This window comes from Galeopterus variegatus, unplaced genomic scaffold, assembly GCF_000696425.1.
Source record: "Galeopterus variegatus unplaced genomic scaffold, G_variegatus-3.0.2 Scaffold2452, whole genome shotgun sequence".
NCBI lineage: Eukaryota > Metazoa > Chordata > Mammalia > Dermoptera > Cynocephalidae > Galeopterus > Galeopterus variegatus.
The window spans coordinates 162,343-172,514 of record NW_007728563.1 but is presented as its reverse complement, the minus strand read 5'-3'; positions in this window follow the sequence as shown (position 1 = coordinate 172,514).

The window sequence follows — 10,172 nt, the reverse complement described above, 5'->3', positions numbered from 1 at the left end:
TAAACTTTTTGAAGATCCATCCCACATGTTTAATCAATATTATTAGTTATTAGGTCCACAATACATTCAATTTTAATCTCAACTCAGCACAAATTTTTAAATGTGTACTTTTAAAACAATAGCAGAAAATTTAGTTCACATATCTCATGTTCAAATTGTTCAGAAAACCCTGCTTAAATTAAACATTGTCCGAGTCACACAAAGGAAAACAGGTTGCTCTTGAGAATAAAAATCTTTTTGTAGTTATTATCCTTCTCTGAGGGGTAAAAGAAGCTTGTTTGATTAAATTATTGGAAAATTTAGTATAGTAAAAGTTAAAATTTTATAGCAATGAGCAAGTCATTACACACACAAACACACACAGAGTAAAATGAGAATATGACTGGTAAGTACACAGGTCACATGCATCAACCCACCTCATTAGTTCTGAAATTGTATTGCTCGTTTCCTCCATGTTTACAAATATAGTAGTATTATATTATTTATCCCCAAGATTGTGTTCAAATAATATGAGTAATGTATGTGAAGTGAAAATAATCGGAAAGTGTAATATTAATCAGGGATAAAGTTACCAAATAGCATTGGATTTAATGGTTATTGATAACATATGAGTAAGTAAATTCAGTAAGTTAGGGGAAATCAAAGTCAAACTTGTGGCTAAGGAATGACTAGAATGAGAAAAAATTTTCTGTTATGAAGAGAAGAAGAATGTTCTTATGGTGGGATAAGGAATATACAATGCCAAAGAAAGAGAGTTTGAAGAACAAAAAGAAAGGACCAGTTCTGCATTTATTAATGTTTGTATTCTTAATGCATAACATTGTACTAGGCATGAATATTTGTTTTAAAAAGAAATTGCTAAATCACATGGATTGCAAAGATTACGTGAATCTCACTGATCTCTACAAAGAGTCCAGTTCATGGTTAAATTTCTAATTTGAAAGTGAGTGGGAAGTATTAAAAAGTTGCTGTTGGAACATGTACTAGGTATCAGAGAAAACTCAATAAAGCATTGATACACTTGATGACAGGCTAAACTGCAATAAACATTACAATGTATATTGATTTAGAGACCAGCAAATTTTCAAAGTTAAGCATGACTACATGGGCGGGGGGAGGGTGGAATAAAAACAGGAGCATTTAATTAACCTATTATTCAGGACTGTTATTCACTTTCAGATGATCTGGGGAGTCACCAGGTATCAGAGAAAACTCAATAAAGCATTGATACACTTGATGACAGGCTAAACTGCAATAAACATTACAATGTATACTGATTTAGAGACCAGCAAATTTTCAAAGTTAAGCATGACTACATGGGCGGGGGGAGGGTGGAATAAAAACACGAGCATTTAATTAACCTATTATTCAGGACTGTTATTCACTTTCAGATGATCTGGGGAGTCACAGGAGACTTGGAAAATTGACAGAGGGCTGAGAATACAAGTGATGAACTGACTAGCACCAAGCACAGCAGGATATTGTGCCTTCAAGAACTAAAGTAAACTGTTCCTGAAGGCTGTGGCAGTGGAGGCTTAGGAAACACGTGTGCCAAGTCTCAGTAATGTTTTCTGAAACTTCTCTGCAGAGGTAAAGTAAGGGGCAGGGAGGCCTTTAGAGGAACAATAGAAGATCCTGGGACAGGTTATGAGGGCCTTACATTGGACCAGTTTCAGAGGGAATAAAAGGGACTCAGTAAATAGAAATGTAAGTGAGCGTAAAAATGAGAACTAAAAATTTAAGCTTGGGAGATAGGAAAATAATCACTTCAAAAATGAAAATCGAGGGCTGGTCGGTTAGCTCAATTGGTTAGAGTGTTGTGCTGATACACCAGGGTCCAGGGTGCAATCCCTGTATCGCCCAGCTCCCCCCGCCTACCCCCACCCCACAGAAAAAGGAAAGAAAATTGAGAAGTCTTGAGGTATAGCAGCTTTTGGAGTAAAAGATGCACTCAGGTTGATAGAAGGGCATCCAAATGAAGATATCCTATACACAGTCTGAACTAATGGAATTCAGGAAAGCAGGCAAATGTAGATATACAAACTTGAAACAGTAAGAAAAAACTATCAGGGTGAATGAGATTTTTTTGAATAACAGGATACAAATAGCATACCTGGGTTTAGGACTAAATTGTTTTTATAATATATCCTGGGTAAGCAAGAGAAAACTGAAACAGAAATAATAGAACAAAAATAAAAAGAATAAATACAATGTAGAATCACAAAAAGCCAAAAATATAAGAAATACTAATAATTTAAGAAGTGATCATTGAATCATTCAATTAAATAATAATTAATTATATTGTTTTATTTTACAAATATTTTAAAATATAGGCTTCAAATTATGTGTTATTTTATTATTGTTAAATAAACCAATCATAGAAAAATCACTACAGAAATGGATGCACGAATAGAGGCAATACATAGTCAGTAGTTTATTAGGAGAATATGTATATATATTCTAGTTTGAAGTAGAATTCTAATTAAATTAGAAATAATTCATAAAAGCCAATCGATGTATATATGCTCTAAATTTAATTTTAGAATTGGCATGGATAAATACATATATCTTTTAGTACTTATAAACAAATATTACTTCAAAAACACAAATTCTTAAATGAAGATAAAATATATCCAAAGTCACTGATAGACACTATGGAGGCAGATAAGATAAAACGTTATGAGAAAATATGTTTCGGGTATATTATGGATTGATGCAAGGTAAAAATGTATCACCACCAGTGCTGAGACAGGCTTCTAACTTCCCGACACTGAAAACAGAGTCTACTTTATGGGCTGCATCGGAGACAGGGCCCTTCTTAAATGCCAGTGATATTTTTGACATAGAAGGGATAGTTTTCCTGAAAGGGTTTTTCGTATACACTAAACTTCAAAATCACTCACCCCATTGAGGTATTCACCAGCCATTTTAGACGTGGAGTGCGATCACTAAGATAATTAAAGAACATGTCCCCAACAAGGCCTCACTTTCCTGAGTTTCCCATGGTTTTAATCCAGGACTGTTTTATTGTTTAAGCACCTTAGTTGCAATTACTCAGGAACATTAACTTTTTAAAATCCTATGATATTGTTTGGTAACTGAAAGAAAATTCAGTACTCTAAAATTAAGTGAAAGAGGAGTCTGTTCTCATATATATGTGGTGTGAGGCTTCCAAGATAAGACACAAATGAGCCTTTAAAAATGGGAATTAAAAAGACCTTGAGTTTGTTCTCATTTAAATTAGAAATAAGCTCAGATGGTATCCTTTTTTGAGAAAAAATCACATGTAGTAAAGAGACCCTGATTTTTCAGATCCTTTCTTATACTCTTTATGTTTTTTTATCATTCAAATCCTTGAATTTCTTTGTCCCCTTTTCTACACATTTATTCCCAAGAGAGCTTTGGAAGACTTAGTAACTCAATGGTTGCTTCATGTTTAACCAACAGCATCTCAAACAGTCTCACATGTAAAATTTTCTTACTTTCAACAATTAGCAAGTAAGCAATATAGAAAATTAAAAACAAACAAAAAACACAGTAAAGCTCTTCTGGATGGTGATCAATTTCCAGTAGCAATTATACTCGATTGCATATAATAAATAATATATTTGGACATCTGAAGGTAATAAAGGGGATTCAAGATTTTCCCTGATAAAAATTATCTTGTTCATTTCACCAGATGCTTTCAGCTTTTGGCTCTTAAAGAATTTTTAAAAGGGATTTGGTAACTATTAGGGGAAAGGTCCCCAATAATCATGCCTCCTTCCTCTCTTGAAAGCTTCAACCATTGATGAAAGAAGCAGCATGTGTAATAGGAGCCAAGTGTTCAGTTTTATTAAGAGTGGTTCTGTGCCTCACAAAGTACAGATCTCAGTGGTTAAGCTGACCTGAAGAATGCACATGGACTAGAGGTCAAAGTCTTGAACTCAGAGAATAAAACTTCCCTTTGCCTCACTTCCATACTATACCTGAGAATTCTCCTGGCCACGTAGAGTTTCATGGCCACCATGCAAACCCATTTGATACCACAACAGAGAGAAAGAGACAGCACAAGGCATTTGGATGTATTGGTTTTGGTTTTTGTTTTTCATTTATATGTGCTCTGAGTGTCACAGCCATATATCAACTGGAAAGAAAAATTTTGTTCCTTGGAGGTTGGAGAAAAGTTGCAGTGTTAAAGTGAAAAGTTGGGGTGGTTAGAAGACCCTGATGAGGGAGAAATAGCAGGATCACTTGGCAGCATGCAGGGTCCAACCTTGTGGGTATGAATCTATCAGAGTGAGAGCAGTCCTTAGATATGGAAAATTACTAAACAAGAGTGTGAAACCGCTTGATATTTCCTCAGGTTAGTGCTACATAAGGTCATTAATGTGATGGTTTTAAATATATTGTCAAGCTGTTACTTGTAAGGCACATCATGGAATTCAAGGTGTTCGGTTAGGGAGCTTAAAATACTCCTTAGAGCCTTGAGACATGCACTGAAGTTGATATTTCTTACCTCAGAGGGTAAGTGTGACATGCAAACTCATAGAGGTGCTCAATAAATTTTAATTACTCTATCTGCTAATCCAAAAGAAGTATTAAAAGAAACAAAATATAAAAGTTTTCTCACACTTAGGTTCCTTAAGACAAAAAATGTTAATCAACATTTTTCCGTTGCCTTTGAAAGCTTACAAAGGCTTTCTTTTTTAAAATAAATGGTTTTACTAATACAATGTTGTGGCTTAATGTATATAGTTTTGTGAGACACATATGCTCCTCATGAGGAAAGTCTTGATTAAACAAGATTTTACTTTCAGTCAATAGAATACTTATTTTTAAGCCCAGCGCAGTCCATATGCTGACCCTGTAATGTTAGCAAAAACACTGGTTTAACCAGGTTTAATACATATTAAAGATGTATACATAAACTGGATCTCATCAGAAATATAAGTGAATAATGACAAAAATGCTGGGTGTTCAAATAAATACAAAAAATAATTCTATGTTTCATTGATTCATTCTTTCTCTTATACACTCACCATAAAATTTAATACCATTTTCTGGGCACCAGATGTTCCTTAACAGAGAATGAAAGGAATACAAAATGTCCTCATATAATGTGATACAGACACCGTATTTCTTTTTCTAAAATTGATTTTAGACTTACATACGTCTATAAGACTATTATTAAAAAAGAATCACAAGAAATAGATAGGGAATGAATAACAGAGAAAATGTAATAAAAAATTTCCCATATTATTTTTGATATTTACAATAAAACACAAACATTTATAAACATAGCACAAAACATATCATTACATTTTCCTAATTAGATTTTGGCAATTTAGGAACAAGGAATATACAACACCTCAACTGAATGCACAATTATCAATACAGACAAGAAAATATTATGTTGTTTTTAACATAATTTTGAGTCACAGATAGGTATTGGTGAGAATGAGTCAGACTTTAAAATAAATATGTTTTTAATTACAACTATTAATTTGCATATTCTTTACTTAGAAAATATTCAATTGTATTTAACATGACATTGCATTATAAAGATAAGAGGTGGTTTAAAAGATGAAGATTCAACAAACTCTGCATACCCATGTTATGTAGCACAATGCAATATTCACATCTTATAATACATTCTATGTTTTAGAGAAATAAACATACGTCTATGTTTCATAAGACGGCAATGGCTTCCTAAACATTCTTCTCTTTTGTCTGCATTTTTTATTTTTTAATTTTTTTAAAAAATTATTTTTTAATTGAAATGTATTGATTATACATATTTATGGGATACAGCGGCAATGGCTTCCTAAACATTCTTCTCTTTTGTCTGCATTTTTTATTTTTTTATTTTTTTAAAAAATTATTTTTTAATTGAAATGTATTGATTATACATATTTATGGGATACAGAGTTACATTTCAATACATGTATACAATGTGTGATGATCAAATCAGGGTTGTTAGCATATTCTTAATATTCTTCTTGAATTGATTTAAACATCCTGTTGTAACTAAAGTGCTATGGACAAAGCAATCAAGATATAAAACCAAAATGGGTTTCTAAATTTATTACACAAGTTTTGATGGCCCAAGTATACCTGTCCAAGTGACTTACTCTAAAGCTGACAGCCATAGTGTGATAAATATCTGCCCAGGATCTCTTACAATGAACTTGCTTAAGTACAAGAACAGCATCAAGATCCTTCTCCCATTTACAAAAGGAATTTTCCCTGTCCACAGCTAGATCATGCCTTTTAAATCTCTCATTATTTATGAAAATATGTTGCTATATGGATTCAAGTTTGGTTTAGCTTTGAAGTAAAGTAAGACCCCACAAACTGAAAAGACTATTATAAGTAATTTCTTTGTAAGTTAAGACAACTTATTATGTAGTATAGCTACTATTTTACACTGGCTGAGAAGAAGAGGAATTACATCAGATTTATAACTTAGATTTTTTACTTTGGCTAAAATAATGAACATAAAGTCCTTAGTAAACATTGGTCTCAAAGATTTTAAAGAATATTGCAGGGACTAGCAATCATCATTAGGATAGTTAAGAATTTGCTCTATGTACGCAATGTGGAATGCAGGTAATGCATGCATCAACAGATTTTCAGATGCAAAAAATAAAGTGTACCTGGATTAAAATAAGTGTTATACAAGTTGAATAACATATTTAGCTCTTAAAAATTTACAATGAGTATTACCAATCCATATGGTATTCTAAGGAAGCCTGGAGCAAAGAGACCAGTTGGATTTGCTTTACTTACTGAGAATTACTGAATAAAGACACTATAGACAACTCAAGGAATTCATGCTCTAGACATCTTTTCTGAAATCCCAGTATTATAAAAATAATGAAAAATAAATTGTAAAAGCAAATACTTACTGTGTGCTTACTGCATTTTGGAAATACTCCAACATTACAAAAATACTCATTTCATCTTCATCTTGTAGTGTTTTAGTTTTCCTTTATTTGGATAATAAAGGAGAGTCCTCAATATAATTACCAGGCATTTAGGCTGATTATTCAGATTCTGTATTTGTGGACTCTAAACTGCAAAAGTTTGCTGGCATGTGGCAATATTTCTTATACTGGAAACTAACGCAAAATATTTTATCTCATATCTATACACATTTTTATGGGTTTTTCCCCCAATGAGTTTTAGAACATCTCAGGGGGAAAAAAATCAGTCATTAGTAGTCATTTAATTCAAATCCTTCTTTAAAATTCTAATGTAGATGTTTTCTGTTTCAAAGTTAAAAATGGTGTAATATTAAAAGCTAAAATCAGTTAAGGGTTTGTACATGAATAAATTTGCTTCTATCAATTTAATGTAGCTAATTGTGCTTCATATAACCTATAAATTTCATAGAATTTTTAAAAAAGCAATCAAATGTATTTAATTCATTATTTAGTATATGGTCATATGATATCTTTCTCAAGTCCCTATTACATGCCTCCAGGGACCACTATTCTATGGTGTTTCATTTACAGAGTAAGCTGATGCATCCTGTAGTATGTATGTCTTCTTATGTCTTTAATGGGGCTTCGAATATCAATGTATAATTCTTTCAATTCTTGGTATCTTTATATTTCCTAATAAAGGTCTTGTGAAATTTTCACATAGGGCTTTCCTCTTTTGTTCTTTCTTTTGTGTCCTACATTTGTCAATAATTCTCCTCTTCTTGACAGAATTTTCTCTTTAGACTTCGTATCATTCTTTTCCTCTGGGAATGTAGATTAAATTTACACATGTGCGCGCACACACACACACACCATTAATTTATAGTTCAGAAAAGAAGGAAAGAAGCCACATATAATCCATGCAAAACATTCTCCCAATGGACCACTGAGGGGAGAAATGAATTTAAATAATGATACACTCTACCTTTCTGTAATTAAAGCCTGGTTTTCCTAGAGGAAGTAATTTATTGATGGATCTTATTGTNTCGGATCCCACATACGGACCGGTTCCCGCTCACTGGAGGCGCGGGAGCAACGCCGAGGGTTGCGATCCCGTTGCCGGTCCCCGGTCCGGTACGGGGGCAACACTGAGGGTTGCGATCCGTTGCCGGACACGGAAAAAGACAAAAAGACAAAAAAAAGAAAAAAAAATCCTAATGTAGATGTTTTCTGCTTCAAAGTTAAAAATGGTATAATATTAAAAGCTAAAATCATTTAAGGGTTTGTACATGAATGAATTTGTTTCTATCAATTTAATGTAGTTAATTGTGCTTCATATAACCTATAAATTTCATAGAATTTTTAAAAAAGCAATCAAATGTATTTAATTCATTATTTAGTATATGGTCATATAATATCTTTCTCAAGTCCCTATTACATGCCTCCAGGGACCACTATTCTATGGTGTTTCATTTACAGAGTAAGCTGATGCATACTGTAGTATGTATGTCTTCTTATGTCTTTAATGTGGCTTTGAATAACAATGTATAATTCTTGCAATTCTTAGTATCTTTATATTTCCTAATAAAGGTTTTGTGAAATTTTCACATAGGGCTTTCCTCTTTTGTTCTTTCTTTTGTGTCCTACGTTTGTCAATAATTCTCCTCTTCTTGACAAAATTTTCTCTTTAGACTTAGTATCATTCTTTTCCTCTGGGAATGTAGATTAAATTTACACATGTGTACGCACACACACACACCATTAATTTATAGTTCAGAAAAGAAGGAAAGAAGCCACATATAATCCATGCAAAACATTCTCCCAATGGACCACTGAAGGGAGAAAAGAATTTAAATAATGATACACTCTCCCTTTCTGTAATTAAAGCCTGGTTTTCCTAGAGGAAGTAATTTATTGATGGATCTTATTGTTGTATGCCTTCTCACTCATAATCTTTGTAAATTCTCTTATTTAATCATCACTTTTTTAAAGCTCATTTTCCTAACTCATTAGACTTGTATCCCTTTTGCTATGTTAGGAAAGAGGTAGTATATCTGAGATATATAATACTGCACCTATACGTTACTCAAAATAAATGTAATTGAAGGTGTGAAGATACATCATTCTACGTGGAGTGCTGAATTTCTAAGTGAAGAAAATAGACACATTATGATTATAGATATTATCTCTTAAATTTTTCCCCTTTCAAGGACTTCAATGTATTTTAACAAAAATTTCAATTATTGAATTATTACACTGTTTTTCATAGCCCGTATGGTTTGGGATAATGAAACTTCACCTTACTTTCTACTCAAAACCTGGAAAATTATATTCTAGTGTCATTTTATCAACTGAAATTGCCAAATAAAGAATCATTTTTCTGTACCCTATTCCACTCTACATGAAATGGACTACCTATTATATTCAATTTGATATAATTGAATATATCATTGCCCATTTTGTCAAAAATTACTAATTTTGTTATATGTGTTAAAGGTAAACTATGNTATCATTGCCCATTTTGTCAAAAATTACTAATTTTGTTATATGTGTTAAAGGTAAACTATGGCTTTAAAACATTTTAAGGATCTTAACTATAATACATGTTGACTCATAATTTTATTATGATATTTTGAAAGACAAATGAGGATGCTGGTGATTCTTTAGTTTGTGTGTGATAACCTGTATGCAAATTTTGACATAATATTCTTAATCCCATAGGGAATGCACATTCACTTATCTCTCATTGATTTTTGTGTTACAATCTACTGTGTGTGATATATTACCTAGAGGAATTGCTTTTCTTATTTTTTGGCATCTCATGTATTTAAGAGTATTTGGTTTATTTTTTATTACCTCTGAAAAATTCTTGGGAGGAATATTTTCACATCTCCTCTAAATAATAAAAACTTTTCTTTTCTAGTACTTTTATTTTCCAGACCATTAACTTTATAACAGTTGCCCACTCTAGTGATGAGTTTAGTTTTCATACATGTATTGGTCTCTGGAAAAGTTGACCGTGAAGTACAATTGAAATCTAGTTGATTCAGTTGATTAAATATATCTCATTGGCAAGAATCTTGCATAGATTCAGTTTTTACATAGTGACTCACTCTCTTCAAACAGACAGAGAGAGAGGGAAGTACGCTGATATAGAACTGAAAGCATTGTATCCTTTCATGAAGCCCACAATCACTGTGTCTGCAGTACGTGTCTTTGGAAAGAGTAGCACCTTCAGAATTCTGTTCTTCAGTGTTTATTGCA